General features: G+C 35.5%; 1 pseudogene; it reads right to left on the bottom strand.

Moving 5' to 3' along the window:
• Positions 1 to 421: 421 nt before the first annotated feature.
• Positions 422 to 18,440, bottom strand: LOC111012064 (TMV resistance protein N-like; annotated as a pseudogene).
• Between the last annotated feature and the right edge of the window lie 1,618 nt (positions 18,441 to 20,058).

The following is a 20,058-nucleotide window of genomic DNA, read 5'->3' as shown; positions in this document are numbered from 1 at the left end:
CCTTGCAACCCTAACAAACACTAAGTAAACTTCGAATCTTATTTTACATAACTTACCGAGTTATCACAAAATTTAACAAAAGTTGAACAAAAATTCAACAAATCCATCATGTTCAAGGAAGCTCAGTATAGAAATTCAATAAAACATATAAAAATCCATAATTTCTTACACCCAAATCCCTTGCGGACAGAAAAACCAATGGTTCTTTACATTAAAATTAAGAACTGATCACGATTTAAAGATTCACAAACTCATAAACCTTTTGAATTCCTCTCTCAGTTCTTCACTGTCATCACAACACAATCACATTTGAAATCATAAATCGACAGAAAGCCCTTTGGAGGATATAATTACAAACTAAACGAAATACTTGAAATTTTGAGGAGCACATGGAAACCTTTTTGAAAATTCATCTCTAAATTTAAAAAAGCACCTGAAACTTTACGTTGGTCAGTAGATGGCTTTCGTAGTGTAATTCTTCTAATTTCTCTTCTTTGATATTGCATCGAAGAAGTCTTCTTCAACTTTACCGACACACATTAACGTTTCCTTCCATACAACCAAGTCTTTATTACGCAAAAAGGATCCAAGGATTCTCAAAGCCAATGGAACCCTTCCAAACCTTTTTAACAATCTCTTTATAGAGATCATTCTTATCTGTTGGGTCATCTCCAAATGCATGTTTGCAGAAGAGCGAGTAGGCGCTCTCATGATCAAGTAACTCCACGTTGTATTCTTGCATTCTATCTTTGTAAATAGATTGACGAAGAAGATCTCTATTTCTAGTTGTAATGATGACTCTACTCCCCGGATGAAACCACTCAGGACTTCCACCTAGATTTTCTATTTGCCTTTTCTCTTCGACCCCGTCAAGAACAACAAGAACCTTTCTACCACTCATGTGGTTCTGAATCATTTGTGCTCCGTAATCTTCATCTTGAATTTTAATATCTTCTTTCAACACGAGTTGAGAAAGTAGTTGATGTTGTAGTGAGACCAAATTACTTTGCTCGGAAATATGAAGAAGACAACTATTCTCAAATTCATCTGCAACTGTATCATAAACAACTTCAGCAATGCTCGTCTTACCGATTCCAGCCATTCCGAAAATCCCCACAAAGCGTACACCATTCGATCCTTTTAAATCTAGGAGATTATACACTTTCAACAGTTGGTCCTCCATTCCAACTAAATGTTTTCCAGAAATTACTAACTTAGAATGAGACGACTGAAATATCTGCTTTCCTGTTTTGCTGATAATATCTACTTGCGGGCTGCATGCTCAAAATATATCAAAGTTAGTTTTTAATATTTGGAATATGCAAGATGTAACTAAGAAATATCTATGTAAAGTTAGTTGTATGTATGGAGAGATCAATTAAATAATTTGTATCTATCTATAAGTTCAATGTATATTATGTGCTTCACCTATTTTCTTCTTTTGCAACATCATCAGCAAGAATTTCAACTTTTGCCATCAGAGGAGGATTAGATGGTGAATATGATGATATGCTTCTAGAATAACCTGAAAATGAAATGAAACAAGATATTGAAAATTTGAAAAACATGATTATCTTTTCATTATTCAGACAACTCAAGGCAAAAGTTATTACCAGTGAAAAGAAAACGAAAAGAAAGAAATGTGACCTTTTGGTCTCTGAGTTTTCAGCCATAGTTTCGTTTGGTCCTACGTTTCAAAATCTTTCATTTTTACCCCTGAATGTTTAGAAATACATTTAAATAGTCCCTCCACTTACAAATATGTTAAGTCTCTAACGGAATGATAATTATTGGACTGATGATTACAAGATCACAACTTTAGGTCATCGTGTAACATGATCGAATGGATAAAAATTCGAGATTTTAATTAAAACAATATTGTGGTGGTTCTTTCATTCTAATCGCATTACACCTAGATATTTTCTTCAGAATAATATCATGATAGGGTTTCAGATCTCAGTGTTCATCTTCCAATTGCATTATACGATGACCATTAAGCAATACGATCACATTATAAGCACCACGATCTTGATTTCAAGTATAATATCATGGTGTTCACCATCATATCACGTTGATGAACACCGAAATATGAAATCCTATCATGGTAATGACGGGACAAAAACCCCATCAATCCACAGACACTAAAACAACCTATTTCTATAACTTTGTTGAGATATATGAATTGATTCCTGGATAGAATGTGCAAAAAAGGATTTTTGTTCATGCTCAAAAAGATTAAAAACTAAAAAATGATTGATTGATTTCCACCATAAACCCCAACCTTCTTTTTGTATCTAAACCTATTTCTAAAAATTCAGGGGCAAAAATGCACAATTTTAAAACGCAAGGACCAAACACATCTATAGCTGAAAACTTAGGGGCCAAAATATAGTACTTTTCATTGAAAAAAACAAAAAACATTAAGAATATACTTTACCTTCAAAATTTGGTAACATGTCCCATGACTTCTCTCCTCCCAAATATTGTAAACTTGCTGGAAGCTTTGGTAATTGCTGAAGCCTAATGCAATCATTAAGGTATAATGCTTTTAGGTTAACAAGTTGACCGAGGCTTTGTGAGAGCCGTACAAAATGATTTCCACTGAGACCCAAAATTTCCAATAAGGAAAAACAGCGCAGATCATTAGGAATATCTTCATCCGCAAGATTGCATTCACTTAGATTCAGATCTCTGACAGACCAAGCATTCCCAAACAAAGGAGCCAAAGAGTGCCAAATATTTCTTGGTAGCCTCTCACAATTTAAAATTTTCAGATTCCATAAAGAACCAATAGCAAGTGGTGCATTATTTATAGATGTTTCCCCAATGTCAAGCTCCTCAAGAGATTCCATCTCCCCAAAACTTGGTGGAATTTGGTGAAGATATTTGCAGCCATTCAAAATGAGAGTTTTCAGAGATCTCAAGCTGCCCATTTCATTTGGAAGACTCAAAATCTCAGTACAATTCCTAAGGTTCAATAAAGCCAAGCCTTTTAGATGTCAAATTGAGTGATGAAGGTCCTTTATACCAGTCCCATCAAGGTGAAGCTCAGTCAAACATTCCATACACCCTTTAATCTCTGGAAAAAACTCGAGACCTGAATTAGAAAGAATTAAAGTTTCGAGATTTTTGCAGCTGATCATATTTGGTGGGAAGCTTTTAAGACTGACACAACCCTCCATATCCAGTAAAACAAGACGACCCAACTTGTTGATTGAAGGGTGAACCACACATAATCTTACACAATTACGTAAGATCAATCTTCGAAGTCTTAAAGCCTTTGAAAAATCAGGGGTCTCAACCAAGTATTCTGAATCACTAACATCAATCTCCTTCAAGTGAATAAATGCCTGTTTCAAAAAAGTCATTGGCATCCATCTTTTCTATTAGAACATAACTACTTCATAATGGAGATCATATAAGTTAGCACAATAGTTATTATAGTAAGACATAAAAAAAAATTTATAATGCATAGCTAAAATATTTGTCATATTTGTAAATATAGCAATAATTTTTGGGTTTTACAAATATGGTAAAATATTTAAAATTTAACTTTTGGTATTTTTTTTATCTCAATTTTACACTAAGACATCATTTGTATATTCACATTCTTATCCGGTATATCGTTATAACTGATTTACTTTGATGTTATATATACAAGGTATATTAGTTAACTGATATACCACAATATACTTCATATACTAAGTATTTTTATCACTGATGCCATATTTTTTCTAATCACTAATATGATTCATATAAGGTATATGTGAGTGATATACTTGAGGTACCGTATATAAAGGATATAAAGGTATATCTTATATACCTTGATGTACTATGTAGAAGGTATATTATAAGTAGTACATCAATATATATTAGCTATAACTAATATAGTTTATACAAAGTATATCAATTGATGATATACTTGATACACCTATATTTCCTTAAATGTTAAAGGTAAGTATATCACTTGAGCTTTTATTAGATAATCTCATCATTAAATTTAGGAGCAATTGTGAATGACATTTCTTAATTCTAGATGATAGAAAATATCCAGAGTCATTCTTTTGACAGTTCTATCTGGGTTGGAGAAAGAGTTTTTATGATGTTATCTCAAATTTCTAAATTTGAGTTTGGACTTTCAACCTATATATAACTCCAAATGATTTTTTTCCAGTTGGAGTAAATTTAATGTATCAATATTGAAGTATATCATTGGTATATTGAGATTCGTATCAGATATCAGCATTCGAATCATGTTTATCAATGGTATATCAACATGCATATATATCAGTAATTAAATAAGATATATCAACACACATATATATCAATAATTAAATAAGCTATATCAATAGTATCAGAGACTAGATAGTAATACTATATGGTATATCAATAATATATAAAAGAGTAAATTATATAACGACTATTAGGTATATCAATAGTATATTAGAGAGTAAATGGTACGTGACTATAGGTAATAAAAAATTAAATAGTACAACTACGAGGTATATCAGAATGAGAGAGACTTAGATGGTAAATTGAAAATTTTCTATATTTTATATGGGTTGAGTCTTTGAATTTTACTATTTTTGTAAAATGTGATCGTTATTTTTCAAATAATTATTAGTTTTGTGCTACTTTTGCAAGTGTCCTATCATTAAATATATCATTTTTCTGTCCCTAGAGATTATATTACTTTTTAATGTCTCAATATGTTATAAATGAACCTTTCATTCCAAAGTTTCTTAAAAGACTTATTAGTAACTCCATTAAAATTAAGTAACAAGGACATAGACATTTTAAAAATATTATTTTATATGAACTTAAATATTTATACAGTCTTAAATATTCATCTCCTCCTACCTACTTATGGAATTATTACAGGATATATATTTCATATCTTACCCAAGTAAAAGAAATATCTTACCACCAATGACTATTGTTAGGGATAAAACACAAGCTAACAAATATCATCTCAATCACAATTCTAGACAATATATGCTAACTAATACCATATCAGATTTTGATTCCAATTATAACAGAATTAAATCAAATTGGAACTATGCTCAAAGAGTAGATAAACCAACCTAAAGCTCAAGCAACAAGAACAATAAAAGTATAGGGAAGAGAAATCGACACCGGATTTATACTGGTTCACCAAATGTGGGCTACGTCTAGTTCTCTGTTACCGTTGTAGGTGTTGGGTATTTTTCACTTGTTGTGAAGCCCAACTATAAGAAGGCCCATTTGGCATTTTAGGATTTTTTATTAATATTTTGTTTGTTTGTTTCCCATATAAAAACAAATATGTGCAACCGCCTATGTCATTAGGAGGGAGGGAAAAGTTTCTGCATGCAGATCGAGGAGAGAAAACAGAAAAGAAAAAGAGAAAAGAAAACTCATTGCGTACAGTAGCATTTTTTGCACGACGGAGGTTGATCCATGGTCCGATCGAGGTGAAATTTTGACAGCATGTTCACAACACGAGGGTCTTCAATCTGGATGGTGGAGATTTCTTTTGGAGTTGCCTACAGTCAGATATAGTGGGTAGTTGGTGCCACTTTCTAAGTGAGATCTTTCTAATTTTCTTCCCCGGTTTATTCCCTTGTTTGCCAAGATTTATTGTCTAGAGATATTATTATTGTATTCCTCTAATTGTTGCTAGGGAGAACTTGGTGTAGTCCATGATTTATTATAGTGGAGATTTTGACTTCGATCCGTGGTTTCTTACTTCGCACATTGAGGGGGTTTTTTCTACGTTAAAATTGCTTGTGTCCCGTGCTTGTTTGAATTATTATTTTTATTTGCGATTTCCTATTAGGTTCACACAAGAGGGGATAATTGATCCATAAAATTAAGTGTTTATCCCAACAAAGTGGTTTCAGAGCCATGGATACCTAGCTATGTGGGGAAGGAATCCTCGAGGGACTGAACAAGAGTGATTTGAGGGTAAGTCTAATAGTCATTACGGAACTTGTGGAAAAATCTCAAAATCGAACAACAAGTGCTCGGTGACAAGCAAGACATGTGCCCTATCAAGTCGAAGTAGATTGATAGGAAGCCTATCATAGTCGGGTGGACTGATAGGAAGAATGAGGTATCTTTGTTCGAGGGGATGAGATTAAGGGTGCGCTAGAACGACACCAGGTGTTCCCACAATGTTGGTCTGTGTAGCAAGTGATCTATCTAGAAATGCTGGATAGAAGTAGGCTCTCGTTGATAGTCGGGAGTAGATGAATGTATGACTATTCGAGGTAAGATACAAGTGGCACTTTGTTCGAGGGGAGGATTGTTGGGTTTGTAAGGAGTGCAAACAAAGTCCCACATTGGCTAGGGAATAGAATGATCATGGGTATATAAGAGAGGATAATTATCTCCATTGGTGTGAGTTCTTTTGGGTGGAACCAAAAGCAAAACCGTGAGGGCTATGCCCAAAGCGGACAATATAATACCATTGTGGAGATACGTGGGGTACCGTTGTCCTTAACAAGTGATATCAGAGCTAGCTCTTCCAGAGTGGTATCTCACTGATGGATCGAGCCACCCCGGAAGGGGGCCTTCTTCGCCCTCCACCTAAGCTGCGCAGGAAAGGCCCAAAGCCAATCCTAGGGAACAGTGAAGCTTCATAGGGGTCTTTCACAGACATGTCTATTTCACCGAGCCTCTCTCTGAGACAGTGCCCAGATCGTTACGCCTTTCGTGCAGGTCAGAACTTATCTGAATGGTGACCTTGAATGGCTCAAATTATCAAGTTTGGAAAAGGAAGATGGAAGATGTCTTATATGTGAAGGATTTTTATGTTCCTATTTTTTTACTTGAGAAACCTGAAGATAAAACTGATTTAGAATGAGAAATATGTCATAGAAAAGTTTGTGGCTTTATTAGACATTGGGTAGAAGAAAATATTCTAAATCATACTGGAGAAGAAACACATGCACGGATTATGTGGAACAAGATTGAGTCGTTATATGCCCTGAAAACTGGTAGTAATAAAATGTTTCTGATAAAGCAAATGATGGCTTTGAAGTATCAAGATGGAACGCCTATGTCAGATCACTTGAATACATTCCAAAGTATCATTAATCAGCTTGCTGGAATGAAAATCAAGTTTGAGGATGAAATACAAGAGTCATGGCTTCTTGGTACATTGTCGGACTCGTGGGAGACTTTCATAACTTCGTTATCAAACTTAGCCCCAAATGGAGTAATAAGTATGGACATGGTGAAAAGAAGTGTTTTAAATGAAGAGACGAGAAGAAAATCACAGGGCTCTTCATCACAGTCAGAAGTTCTTTGTTACTGAAAGAAAGGGGAAGGGTAAGAGTAAAGGTCCGAGGGGTAGATATAGAAGCAAAAGTAAGAGCGGTCAGTTTTCCAATGTTGAGTGTTATCATTGTGGCATGAAATGACATATAAAGAAATATTATTGACAACTAAAGAGAGAAAATAAAAATGATAAAGGTAAGGAAAAGAAGAATGATGATGGTAATGACGTAGATAGAGTTGCTGCAGCTACCGAGGATTTCACTTATCTTATTTGATGGTGATGTTATTAAGCTAGCTACACAGCAGAGCAATTGGGTGATTGATAGTGGCGTATCAATTCATGCTACATCTAGAAGGAATTTCTTTGCATCCTACACATCTGGTGATTACGGTAGTGTTAGGATGGGTAATGATGGATCAGCAAAAGCTGTTGGTATTGGTGATGTGCACTTGGAGACTAAGAATGGTACTACGCTGGTTTTGAAGAATGTGAACCATATCCCTGATATTCACATGAATTTAATTTCCACAAGTAAGCTTGATGACAAAGATTTCTGCAATACCTTGTTCAATGGCAAATGAAAGCTTACTAGAGGCTTAATGATTGTAGCTAAGGGGAATAAATGTTCATCATTGTATTTGATGCAAGCAATGGTTATTGATTCTGCAATAAATACAGTGGATGATGAAAAGAGCGTTGAATTATGGCATAAGAGACTCGGTCATATTAGTGAGAATGGATTGATGATTTTAGTAAAGATGAATCATCTTTCTGGTATAAAAAATGCGCCTTTGAAAAAATGTGCTCATTGCTTAGCAGGGAAACAAACAAGAGTTTCCTTTAAGGCGTTTCAACACTCAAGGAAGCCAAATATCTTGACTTGGTATATTCTAATGTATGTGGTCCTATGAAGACAAAACACTTGGAGGTTCCTCATATTTTGTGACATTTATAGACGATCATTCGAGGAAAACTTGGGTCTATACGTTGAAGACTAAAGATCAAGTGTTGCAAGTGTTTAAACAGTTTCATGCCCTTGTTGAAAGAGAAACTGGTAAGAAATTAAAGTGCATTAGGACCAACAATGAAGGTGAGTATTGTGGACCTTTTGATGAGTATTGTAGAAGCCATGGTATTCGACATCAAAAGACACCTCGAAGACTCCTCAGTTGAATGGGCTAGCTGAGAGAATGAACAGAACACTAGTTGATCAGGTGAGATGTTTGCTTTTATAGTCATAGTTGCCAAGATCGTTTTGGGGTGAAGCATTAAACACAGTTATGCATGTTTTGAATATCACGCCATGTGTTCCTTTGAATATTGAAGTGCCGGATAGAATTTGGTTAGATAAGGAGATATCCTATAATCATCTGCGTGTCTTTGGGTATAAAACTTTAGTACATGTTCTTAAAGATGAGAGATCGAAGCTTGATGCAAAGACAAGACCATGTGTGTTCATTGGCTATGGCCAAGATGAGTTCGGTTATAAACAGTATGATCCAGTACAGAAGAAGCTTATAAGAAGTCGAGATGTTGTATTTGTTGAAGACCAGATCATAGAAGATATTAAGAAGATAGATAAAACAGAGTTTCAGCACAGTGATGGTTTGATTGACTTTGATTCAGTTCCTTTGACACAACCTTCTATACAAATTGAGAATGAGGTTCAAAATGATCAGTTTGATGGTACAGTATAGAGTCCAGAATAGGTTGAGGTAGAAGATGATGTTCATGAACAGTTGTTGGAAACGAAAGTTCCTACAGAGGTTCCTACAGAGGTTTCACTTAGAAGATCTACCAGAAATCGGCATTCTTCCACACGGTATTCAGTTGATGAGTATGCGTTACTAACTGATGGGGGGGAGCCTGAAAGTTATGAGGAGACCATGGAATATGAACACAAAAGAGAGTGGATTGATGCAATGAAAGTTGAAATGAAGTCATTGCATGAAAACCACACTTTTGACCTTGTCAAGTCGCCTAAAGGAAAAACCGCACTGGAAAATAAGTGGATTTATCGAGTGAAACAAGAAGAACACACCTCACGATTGTGTTACAAAGCAGGACTAGTTGTCAAAGGGTTCAGTCAGAAGAAAGGTGTTGACTTTGATGAAATTTTTGTTCTTGTTGTGAAGATGTCTTCTATACGTGTAGTTATGAGTTTGGTAGCGAGCCTTGACTTGGAGGTTGAGCAGATGGATGTCAAGACTGCATTTTTGTATGGTGATTTAGATAAAAAAAATTTATATGGAACAGCCAGAGGGATTTGAGGAGAAAGACAAGAAGAATCTTGTGTGCAGATTTAATAAAAGTTTTTATGGGTTGAAACAGGCACCGAGGCAGTGGTACAAGAAGTTTGAGTAAGTTATGGGGGAGCAAGGCTTCAAAAAGACTACTTCTGATCATTGCATATTTGTGCAGAAGTTTTCTGATAATGTCTTTATTATATTGTTGTTTTATGTTGATGATATCTTGATTGTTGGCAGGAATATTTCAAAAATTGACACGTTGAAGAAACAGTTGAGCAAATCCTTTGCCATGAAGGATTTGGGGCCAGAGAAGAAGATTCTTGGAATTCGTATAGCACGAGACAGAGCATCCAAGAAACTGTATATGTCTTAGGAGCATTACATAGAGAAGCTGCTTGAAAGATTCAACATGAGCAAGGCTAAAACAATAAGTTCTCCTCTATCCAATCATTTTAAACTGAGTAGCAAGCAGAGTCCTTCTACAAATAAAGTAAAGGAAGAGATGAGCAGAGTTTCATATGCTTCAGTAGTTGGGAGTTTGATGTACGTCATGGTATGTACTAGATCAGATATTGCCTATGCTGTTGGTGTTGTTAGTCGGTTTATGTCAATTCGAGAAAACAGTATTGGGAGACAGTAAAATGGATTATGAGATATTTGCAAGATACTTCCAGTTTAATGCTAACTTTTGGAAGTGGAAAGCCAATGCTTGCCGGTTACATTGATTCAGATATGGCAGGAGAATTAGATAACTGAAAGTTTACTTCCGACTATTTGATGACATTTGCAGATGGTGCAGTGTTATGACAGTCAAGATTACAGTCAAGATTATAGAAGTGTGTTGCACTTTCTACGACTGAGACAAAATATATTTCAACAATAGAGGCATGCAAAAAGATGTTGTGGATGAAGTGATTTATACAGGAGCTCGGCTTTAAGCAACAACAGTATGTGATTTTTGCGGTAATCAGAGTGCTATTCATCTTGGTAAGGATTCAATGTTTCATTCGAGAACGAAACATATTGATGTGAGGTATCACTGAATGAGATATGCTCTCAATGATGGATTGTTTGAACTTGAGAAGATACATATTGATCGTAATGGATCCGATATGTTGACAAAGAATCTACCAATAGAAAAGCTTGAGTTTTGTCGTTCCGTTGCCGGGATGGCAGTTTCCTTCATAGAGTGAAAATATGGAGATTCGTTGGGTATCTTTCACTTGTTGTGAAGCCCGAAGAAAGCCGATTTGGCATTTTAGGGTATTTTATTAATATTTTGTTTGTTTGTTTCCTATATAGAAACAAACATGTGCAGTCGCCTATGTCATTAGGAGAGAGAGGGAAAAGTTTATGCATGCAGATCGAGGAGAGAAAACAAAAAAAAAAAGAGAAAAGAAATCCATTTAGTACAGTATCATTTTTTGCATGATTGGAGGTCGATCCGTGGTTCGATCGAGGTGAAATGTTGACAGTGTGTTCACAACATGAGGGTCTTCAATCTGGACGGTGGAGATTTCTTTTGGAACTGCCTACAGTCAGATATAGTGGGTAGTTGGTGCCACTTTCTAAGTGAGATCTTTCTAATTTTCTTCCCCGGTTTATTCCCTTGTTTGCCGAGATTTATTGTCTCGAGATATTATTATTGTACGTCTCTAATTGTTGCTAGGGAGAACTTGGTATAGCCCATTATTGATTATAGTCGAGATTTTGACTTCGGTCCGTGGTTTTTTACTCCTCACATTGAGGGGGGTTTTCCACGTTAAAATTGCTTGTTTCCCGTGCTTGTTTGAATTATTATTTTTACTTGTCATTTCCTATTAGGTTCACACAAGAGGGGATAATTGATTCATAAAATTAAGTGTTTATCCCAACAGTAGGTTCCACTAAATGCTAGGAGAATCTTAAAGAGTTTACAAACGCTCTACAATAATTTCTCTCACTTTTCTCTTAAAGAAAAATGCTCACGAATCACTCTTACAAGCTTCTAAAACTCTTCAATGGAAATAAAACTTACAGAGCTCTCAAAATGTTTATCTGTATAAGGCCTCACAAAGAAACCTCTCGCAAAAACCTTCTTTATAAATCTTACTGTGCAAAAATAAATCTCACACAAAATTTCTCTCTCTTCGGGTGTTAAAAATGGTGGGTGGCATGATAATTTTTTACATAAAAAATTACCAAACTTAACGAGGAATTAATTTGGTGATGTTTTTGGGCTTTGGCATGACCAGGCCCAATAACTTTTATTTTTTTTTGGCACCATTCTCAACAATCTCCCACTTGGAGAAAAAACAAGCACTACGTCTCCTCTGCATCGGTAGAGACTCCTCTCTACTTGTGGAGAAGTCAACCGAAGTTGCGCACAACTTTAGTTTATAAACAAGGACGGCCTTGGTAAACATATCGGCTGGATTCTGACTTCCTGGAATCATTTCAAGCACCAGCATCCCATCTTCCAAAGTTGATCTGATAAAATGGTAATCACCTATATATGTGCTTCATTCTCAAATGAAATACAAAATTCTTTGCTAAATGAATAGCACTCCGACTGTCACAATGCAAAGTCCCAATTTAAAGCCAAGTTCTTCTAAAAAAGACTGAAGTCATATCATCTCTTTATTTTCCTCAGTAACTACAACATACTCACAGAAAGTGTTACTATCTTTTGCAATCTAGAGATCCAACTAATTGAAGTACTACCCAAAGTAAATACATATCTGGTAGTACTTTTTCTACCATCTGTATCACCTGCCATATTTGCATCAACATAACCTTTGATCTCTTAAAATGTAGAGCATAATTAGTCGTTCCTCTCAAGTATCTGAAGATCCACTTCACAACCTCCAAGTGCTACTTGATTATTCACATACTGATAATAACTCCCACTGCATGTGTAATATCTAGTCTTGTGCAAACCATGAAATACATCAGGCTACCTATAGCTGAAGTGTTATGGTACTCCAACCATATAATATCTTTATTGCTCAGTAGTGGGTGAGTTCTCCTTAGATAATTTAAAATGACAAGCTAAAGGATATTTACAGGTTTTGCATCTCCCATGTAAAATCTGTTTAACACCTTTTTTACATACTCTTCCTGTGACAATGTCAACGTACCATCTTTTCTCTCGATCCTCATCCATAGGATTTGTTTGATAGCACCTAAATCTTTCATATCAAATTCTCCAGATAATTCAGCCTTTATATTTAGAATTTCTTGTTTGTCGGCCCTACTATTAACACATCATTAACATATAGCAATAAAATAATAGAAGAGTTACCCTGAGTTCTTATGTAATAACAATGATCTGCCTGACACCTCTGAAATCCATTATTGCACATAAAACTGTCAAATTTCTTGTACCAATGTCTGGGAGCTTGTTTGAGACCATACAGGTTTTTCTGAAGTTTGCAAATCATTTTCTCCTGTCCCTTACTGTAAATCCCTGTGGCTACTACATGTAAATTTCTTCTTCCAAATCACCATGAAGAAAAGTTGTTTTTACATCCATTTGTTCCAGAAACAAGTATTCTTCTGCCACTATCGATAATACAGTTCTGATGATAGTTAGTTAACTACTGGAGAAAAAATTTCATTAAAGTAAATACCTTCATTTTGTTGAAAGCCCTTGACTACAAACCTTGCTTTATATATTTTACTGCTATCGGGCTCCTGTTTGATTCTATATACTCATTTGTTCTGTAAAGCTTTCTTACCTTTTGGTAACTCAGTAAGTTGCCATGTCTGATTCATCAATGAAAATTCATCTCATCTTTCATGACTAACTCCCACTTGACAGAATCTTCCAACTGAACTGCTTCTTCATAACATCCAGGTTCACCTCTGTCAGTCAATAATATATAATTCAAAGTAGGGGAATAGCTCTGTGGTGGTCTGATAGTTCTGCTAGATCTTTTAACTGCTTTAGGTGGTGTTCTCTGAACTTTTTCTATTTCCACAACTGGTCCATCAGGTTCAACAACCTGTTCCTCAGATTCTACAACTAGTTCCTCAGGAGTAGTTGTACTATGATCTTCAATTCTTGTTGTCTTGGTTTCAACTAGGAAGACTGATGTACCTAGTCTTCTCTTCTGTACTTCTATCTGACTCTGACTTTCCAGATTCCTTATTTGCTCTGTCCTTATACAGAACATCCTCATTGAAGGTCACGTTCTTACTTCTGATAATTTTCCTGTTTTGGTCATCCCAAAAACTGTAGCTCATCTCAGCTCCGCCATAACCAAGAAAATAACACTTCTTGGATTTAGCATCCAGTTTACTCCTGCCTACAACATCAATGTGAAGGTAAGATACACAACAAAAAACCTTCAAATGAGAAAGGTTTACCTGTTTACCGCTCCAGACTTCTTCAGGCAATTTGAAGTCTAGTGATGTGATTGGGCTCTTATTGATCAGATAGGTCGCAGTGTTGATTGCCTCTGCCCAAAACATCTTAGGCAATCCCACATGTAATCTCATACTCTTGGCACGCTCATTCAGCGTCCTGTTCATTCTTTCGGCCACACTGTTCTACTGTGGTGTCTCTGAAATAGTATTTACTATCACAATTCCACTGTCTGCACAATACCTTTTAAATTCTCCATCAACATACTCACCATCATTGTCTGACCTCAAGCTTTTAATTTTCAGACTTGTCTCATTCTCAATCATAGCCTTCCAAGTTTTGAAAACAAAAAATACATCAGACTTATGTTTGAGAAAATAAGTCTTTACCTTCCTACTTGAGTCATTTATGAAAGTCACATAATATCTGGAACCTCCAAGTGAAGAAACTTCAGAAGGTCCCTACACATTAGTGTGAACCAGCTCCAATTTCGTAGACTTTGGTGTTGCACATGTTTTCGAGAAATGGACATGCTTCTGTTTCCTAAATACACAACCTTCACATTACTTGTGGTCAACTGCCTTAAGTCCCTGTAACTTCACTGCAGAGTGAAGAACTTTCATACCTTTTTCACTCATATGCCCCAGTCTATTATGCCATCATTGAGCCTGGCTCGAATGATCTACAACAGCCACAATATCTTTGTCATTGCTCTTAACATACAAAGTTCCTGACTTGCTTCCTCGAGCAATCACCATGACACCCTTTGTAACTTTCTAGTTTCCTTAACCAAAGGATATTTCACATCCTTCATTATCCAACTACCCCACAGAAATCAACTTTTTCATCATATTCTGAACGTGACGTACCTTACGAATTTTTCAAACTGAACCATTCGCCATTTTTAAATTCACGTCATCGATACCAATGATATCTGCCAAAGGCTCTCCATTGGCAAGATAGACCTTTCCATATTTCCTGCAATATAATTTTCAAGAATGTCACGTTATCCTATAGTATGAAAAGACGCACCTAAATCTATCACTCATATGTCATGAGCACTTTCAACTGCAAGAACCAAAACATTATGTATCTGCTAAGCAACATTTGCACCAGCTTCATTCCCTTCATTTTTCTTTCGGGCCTTGCAATTCATTTTCAAGTGTTCAGTCTTGCCACAATTCCAACACTGAAACTTTTTATTTCTCGACCTGCTTATGTTGTTTTTCGACTTGCCTCGATTCCCATAACCTCTATTATTATTTCTTTCTCAGTCTACATTCAATGCTGACAGAAGTATAAGTGATGCCAGAGTTCTTCCTGCAAATTTCTTCTGCAAGAGCTGCATCTCTAACATCTTCAAATTTCAATCTCTTTCCCGCAAGAATTCGAAATAACAAATCGCATGGGTTCCTAACTATCAGGCAAAGATCTTTAACAACAAAATAGCATTAACTTTATCAATGAATTCTAAATCAACAGCTACCAGTTTGTTAATCAACGTATCAAACTCATTTAAATGAGCAGTAATAGATGTACCTTAAGCCATTTTCAAATTAAAAAATTTAGTTGTGAGATACATCTTATTATTTACCAAGGGCTTTTCATACATGTTGGCCATGGCATTCATCAACCCCATTGTGGTCGTCTCTTTCGCCACGCTGCCCTGAACATTGTTGGTTAATGTCAGGCGAATCATACCCAACACTTTTCTGTCCAACTTCTTCCACTATTTTTCTCCCGTATCATCCGGTTTTCCTTCTAGTGGCAATTCCAACTCTTTCGAGTGCAAATAATGTAATACCTAATTTTTCCAAAACCAAAAATCTGATCCATTAAAAGTGACCAATTTGTCATCCATTGCCATTATTATTCAACCTCACTCTGATCCCACTTGTTAGGGATAAAACACCAAGCTAACAAATATTATCTCAATCACAATTCCATATAATATATGCTAACTAATCCCAGATGAGATTCTGGTTCCAATTATAAAAGAATTAAATCAAATTGGAACTATGCTCAAAGAGTAGATAAACCAACCTAAACCTCAAGCAAAAAGAACAATAAAAATATAGGGAAGAGAAATCGACACCAGATTTATACTGGTTCACCCAATGTGGGCTAAGTCTAGTTCTCTGCTACCGTTGTAGGTTCCACTAAATGCCAAGAGAATCTTAAAGAGTTTACAAACGCTCTACAACAATTTCTCCCACTTTTCTCTTAAAGAAAAATGCTCACGATTCACCCTTACAAGCTTCTAAAACTCTTCAATGAAAATAAAACTTACAGAGCTCTCAAAATGTTTCTCTGTATAAGGCCTCCTGGAGAAACTTCTCGACTGTTCAAAAATAAATCTCACACAAAATTTCTCTCTCTTCGGGTGTTCAAAATGGTGAGGCGGCAAGGATAATTTTTTACATAAAAATTACCAAACGTAACGAGGAAGTAATTTGGTGATGTTTTCGGCTGTGGCATGGCCAAATAACTCTTATTTTTTCTTGGCTCCATTCTCAACAACTATCACGTACGTTTTACATGTCACATCTCTATTCATTATTTATTTTCAATGACATATTGAGGTAGGAATTTGATTGAAATTTTTGTAAGATGGAGATGAAATTGAAACTTGCAAAAATAAAGAATGATGCATAACTTAGACCAAATAATATTTAGTACTAACCTTTTCTCCCTCCCAAAGCCGCACAATATTACTACTGGGCAAGTGTAGTTCAAGTAAAGAAAATGACTTAAAAGTTGTTGGAAAATACTTTGAAGGATAGCCAGGCCAACTGAGCAGTCGCAGTGCATTTGACAAGAATTCAACCTCTCCAGAAAGTCTCACATTGTTAATTACTAATATACCTAACCAACGCATATGTGTGAAGGATTCGGCCTCCAACACTAATTCCTCTTCCTCCTCTAGGTCCATCACTATTCCTTTAATGAATACCATTTCCTAACCAAACAAAATAAAAAGAAAAACAGTAATTCCAAGATCAAAATAAGAGTGATGTGCAATAAAATTTGATTATTTCTTACCTGATTCTCATGAAATATACGACGAACATCTTCTCGAAGCCAAATTCTTCTTTGTATCCCACTATGCTCAATTTCTTGACCCATATGAATAATCGGGTATGCATCCATATCTTCTCATCTAGAATATGAATGAGATGCTTATCGACCAACATGTATAGTTTAATGAGGGTTTGCTCGTAACCATAAAGCTTAAGTATTTTAATCACTCTATTCATCTTATTCATCTTCTCCCCATTGAAGAAACATGCTAAATCTCCAAAAATATTTTGGCTGTTTGCATCTAATTCTTCATAACTTGCCTTTAATGTATCAAAGGGGATATATTGATAAACTAGTTCATGAAAACTCTTCAACTTTTCTTCCCATATATCTCTACTTTTACCATGCAGAAAGGATCCAATATTAATCAAAGCTAGTGGATGTTCTTTAACCTTTTCAACAATCTTCTCACTGAGATACATGAAATTCTCATTAGGAGGGTCATCATCAAATGCATGTTTGCAAAAAAGCGACAAGGCACTGTCGTGATCAAGTAACTCTACATTGTATTCTAGTATGTTGTTAGAGTTAAAAAGAATATTTTTGTTTCTAGTTGTAATGATGACTCGACTCCTTGCACCAAACCAATTGAGTCTTCCAACCAACTTCTCTAACTGTCTACTTTCATGTACCCCATCAAGAATAATAAGAACCTTTCTACGACTCAAATGTTTCTGAATGATCTCTTCTCCATGATCCTCATCCAAAATTTTTATATTTCGTTTCAAAAGAAGTTGAGATAGTAGTTGATATTGCAATGAGATTAAATTTTCTCCAGGAATTCGAAGGAAGCAACAACTGCTCTTGAATTTATGTGCAATGCTATCGTAAGCAACTTCAGCAATAGTCGTTTTACCAATACCGTTAATCCCTACTATCGCTATAAAACGTACATCATTTGATTCTAAACTAAGGAGCATATTCATCCGATGCAACCTAGGCGACATTTCAACCAAATTCTTGTACTTGTCTGGAGCTACTACATTTGGACACAACATGTCAAATATTTGCTTTCTAGTTTTCTTGATGATATCAAATTCATTGCTGCATATTCAGTACAATATCAATGTTAGTTGTCAAAAGTTTTTAAGCTAGTTGATCATGTTTAAATATCTATATAAAATGATCAATTGTATGTAGATAGCATTGGGTTTGCACAAGTGATGAATACGGTAGTTTTTTGTATGTTTATTAACATATGTTAAATTGTTGTAATAAACCTCAACAATTGTCCGAGCTTTGAGATCTGAGTGGCGGGTTTCTGGGTTGGATTTCATTTATGAATTCGACGCCTCTGATGAGAATAGTAAGATGGGGGGGGGGTCACTTCTTCAATCGCCGCTAAGTTCGCCTTCTTCCCGCCCACTTCGCCGTCGTACATAGTAGTCGTCGACGAATCCTACGCAGCCTCCTCTGCATTCTCGAGATTGCCCGACGGGACGACGTCGATGTTCTTCGCCTTCGGACCCACCGAGGGAATGATATCGTCGTCGTCCATGTCAAGCATCCCAAGGTATCTACTACTCTACTTTATTCCCATGTAAATGCTGTTGATTTGGGCCAAATGTTTGAGCTCTTTATTGAATTGAGCGTTCGGCTTCGCGTTAATCTTATGAGGTAATCTTCCTCTTTCCTTCTTTCTCTTTTTCTTTCTAGGGCATGTGGTTACTGCTTTATTTAATAAATTTTCGTTATATAGGAACTCATATCCCTTCTTAATTTGGAAGGGCCATAGTTCATTCATGGTATAGATTTGGTAGGACTTCTTCTTCAGTTGAGATTAGTGAAATAATACTCTGACAAAAGCATGATTAAAGTTTTGATATGACTTATAAGGAAATGATACAGAAGCAAAATTGTGTTTGCAATTTTCACTGGGTAGTTACTGAAGCTACATTTGGAGCTAGCTTCTAAATGTATAACTACCAAGTTACTAACAAGCGATGGCACCCCCCCATCTTCCTCTACTTGTTTGCCATCGTCATGCTCCTTTGCGGATTCGTGGCCCAGCTTGAGCTTGTCGAATTTCTCAATTTTTCTAATTCAGTGCCAATTTTGAATTCATTCAATTTCAATTTTATTTGACTAACTTAAGACCTCCATGGGTTTTGGATTTTAGTTTGCCATACGTCTCTTGGTCTCTCTCACAGTAGTTCGATTACTCCAACAAGATCAAAGAACCACACGAAATTGAAATTAAGGTAATTACTAACTTCTTTTAGTTTCTAATTCTTTTTTCTTTTTTATTCTTTCACCCTCCATTTTTACGTCAAACGATGCTTCCAAGATTTGCTCGAAAATTGATTAATAAAATGCCAGAGCCAAATATTAATGCCTTCATGGAACATTATTGAGCTAATTACATCCGCACTGATACACCAATACTTGCAAGAGCGCGCAGAAACTTGTAGACAATTATTAGAATGTGATTTCATATATTTGAGTTGAATGGCAATGAGGCATTTCTGCTGTTTATTTGAGTAGAATGTGATTTCATATCTTGATTGCTTCCCATGGACAAAAACTATAGGGACCTTACACTTTTTTTAATGTATTGGGTTGTTCTTTCAACTTTTTTCTTGCAAAAAACATACTACTCATACACACTTACATATTTCTTATTTTGCATTTTAAAATAGGGTCAACGTGAAGACTTTTATGTTTTTATCTATTACGAAGATAGTTTGTTTAACATTCTAACTTTGACAAATATATTTTATATTTGTTTTGCTTTTAACTTTATTGTTGTGTAGTTGTATTGTTGTGAAAATTTTCTGGGTGCAGAATACACTTTTGGAATTCAAAAATGTGGTGAATGTGAAAGAGCATGTAGTTATTGGAATAATATATTTCATAATTCTTGAGGCAACTGACAGTAGTTAAAATTTGTAGTACTTATAACAATTCGATTAATCTGAATATTCAAAATTTATGGTAGGATTAAATCGTCAGACACAATACTTTGAAGTAGCTATTTTGTCATACAAGAAATTCTTGGTTGGGTTCGTACCTCAACGCATATGAGGTACTGCATTATTCTTATTGTTTATGTCAAATGTTTTGAGAAAGCCCATTTTTCCTAAGTTACTTATCATTGCTTTATATGACAGGAGCAA

This window comes from Momordica charantia (genome assembly GCF_013281855.1).
Source record: "Momordica charantia cultivar OHB3-1 chromosome 11 unlocalized genomic scaffold, Mcharantia_2.0 BLBB01000011.1, whole genome shotgun sequence".
Lineage (NCBI taxonomy): Eukaryota > Viridiplantae > Streptophyta > Magnoliopsida > Cucurbitales > Cucurbitaceae > Momordica > Momordica charantia.
Note: the sequence above shows the minus strand (reverse complement) of the source record. Positions and strands in the feature narration are given on the sequence as shown.